The 2,349-nt window shown below is 31.2% G+C and overlaps 1 pseudogene; it reads left to right on the top strand.

Moving 5' to 3' along the window:
• The first annotated feature begins 710 nt into the window (after nucleotides 1-710).
• LOC111736175 lies at nucleotides 711-829 on the top strand (annotated as a pseudogene).
• The last annotated feature ends 1,520 nt before the right edge of the window (nucleotides 830-2,349 follow it).

Below are 2,349 nucleotides of genomic sequence, written 5' to 3'. Positions count from 1 at the left end.
TGGAGGGGAGGAGACAAAGATCAACAGCTTGCATGACTGTGCCTCAACACTTAACAAGGCAGAGAAATCAGTGGTAACTTTTACCCAGCCATCCAGGATCAAATGGAATCAAATAAAAAGTACCATCAAACTCTTAAGAACTGTAATGAAATGGTCTATCTGTGCATTATGAAAGTAAAGCCACTTACAAACTATTTTTATAATTCTTTTGAACCGCTTCAAAACAGAATTAATAGGACTAAGTTTTATGTAAATGAGAAGTGACACATCAGAGCCTAGGTCATAAGTTCTTAATATAGTATTTTTAACATCTTCCTTTGTCATCTATCCTGCTCCAACCTGCTTGGGGGAGAGGAAAGGACATCTGTTTTAAGAACTCTTTCTCAAACCAATACCAATCCTTTATACCTCTTTTCACTAGAGGAAGCAATGCAACTGATCTAAAACATAATCTTTGGAGGGAGAGAGGTGTATCATTTCTCCTATTGTTTAGAAAGAATCATGAAATATGATGAAGACTGTGTTGCTTGCATGAAAATCAAGAATGGTCATAATGGGAAAGCTTTGTGAAGGTTTCTGATAACGTCATCCAGCTAATTCCTGTACCAAACAAAAATCTGTAAAAATTCAACCAGCAATTATTGAATGCTTACAATGTCCTACTTATTATGCAAAGTATTGTTTTATTTGAATTTAAAATCATACCATGAATCTACGGCCATGCCACCCTGGGCAGGCCCAATCTTGTCTGATCTCAGAAGCTAAGCAGGGGCGGGCCTGGTTAGTACTTGGATGGGAGACCACCTCAGAATACCAGGTGCTGCAGACGTTGAAAAAATAAAATAAATAAAAATTAAACACATTAAGTACACATAAGACTTTAAAAAAATTAAATCATACCATGAAGTCATTATAAAGTGAGTTCTGTTATCCTCATTTTCAGATGAGAGTAGTTTATATAAATAGTAAATACTAGATTGATGACTACAGATTCTATTTATCAAGCTACTATGACTTACAGCCTCAGACTCCAATGATTTTCAGTTGCAACAGTACCATACCCTACCAGATATTTTAGGAAATAGTGGAATGTTTTTGTTTTCGATGTAATATTTGGGCAGAGTACTGCTGTGTTCAGCTGACGAAGTAAAAGTTAAACATCCTGCAATGTGTGGGGCAGCTGTAACCAGGAAAAATATTTCCCCATATCTAAATAGAAATTTATGGACATGGAAAGAAAAAAACTACACCTAATAATTCGAGTATAGAACCAAATTATTTTAAATTATTTTTGTATGAATTGAATAAATAAAATTTTCCTGGTATGCAATTATATTATCCCTTTTTGAAATTTTGCCAAGAGTTATTCACCATTTCAACCTATCAAAACTAACATGTTGGAATTGTGTTTAATCTATATCATTTTGGAAAGAATTGATATCTAAAAATATCCCATCTTCCAAATGATACTCTATGTCTATTCATTTCTTTAGGTTCCCTTTTTTTTCTCTGCATTTTGCACATAAATATTGCACATAAATTGGTGATATTTAATGTACTTGATGCTATTTTAAATAGCATGTAAATTTTTTTAATTCCAATCATTTATTGATAGCATATAGAAAGAAAACTGATTTTCTATTTTGATGTCATTTTTATAATCTTGTAAAACTAATTATTTCTAGAAACTTCTTTGTAGATTTTCGATATTTTCTGTATACATATTATTGGATTCTGTAAATAAAGGCAGTTTTATTTGTTCCTTTCAAATCTGTATTCTCTTCCAATTTACCTTTTTAAAAAATTTTTATTTGCCTATACTTGCTAGAATCTTCAATAAAACATTGAGTAGAAGTTGGGAGTGAACATTCTTGTTTTCTTCCAAATTTCAAAGTAAAAACACTATTTTACATTAATTTTGATATTAGCCATTGGTTTTGTTAAAAGTCCTTTACCTGGTTGAAAACGTTTCCTTCTATTCTTATTTCCGAATGTTTTTATTAGGAATGGATGTTGAATTTTGTGAAATGGTCTGTGATATAGTAAAATTCATTGATTATTAAATGTTGTACCAGTTTTACATTCCTGTGGTAAAATCCATTTGGTCATGATGTATTATCCTTTTAAAATATTGCTGGATTTGGTTTACTAATGGTTGCTCATGGATTTTTACATCTATATCCATGCAGATATTGATCTTTAGCTTTCTTACTTTATATTTGATTTTTATATCGGGATATTTGTGAGCTCATAAAATGAATTGAAAAATATTCTCCTGTAATTTCTTTTTAGGAAATATCTCTGTTAGAATTGGTTTTATTCTCTTCTTACACATTTGGCAGAATTTTC

This window comes from Pteropus vampyrus, unplaced genomic scaffold (assembly GCF_000151845.1).
Source record: "Pteropus vampyrus isolate Shadow unplaced genomic scaffold, Pvam_2.0 Scaffold18, whole genome shotgun sequence".
Taxonomy (NCBI): Eukaryota; Metazoa; Chordata; class Mammalia; order Chiroptera; family Pteropodidae; genus Pteropus; species Pteropus vampyrus.
The sequence above is the reverse complement of the archived record's forward strand: the minus strand, read 5'-3'. Positions and strand labels throughout refer to the sequence as shown.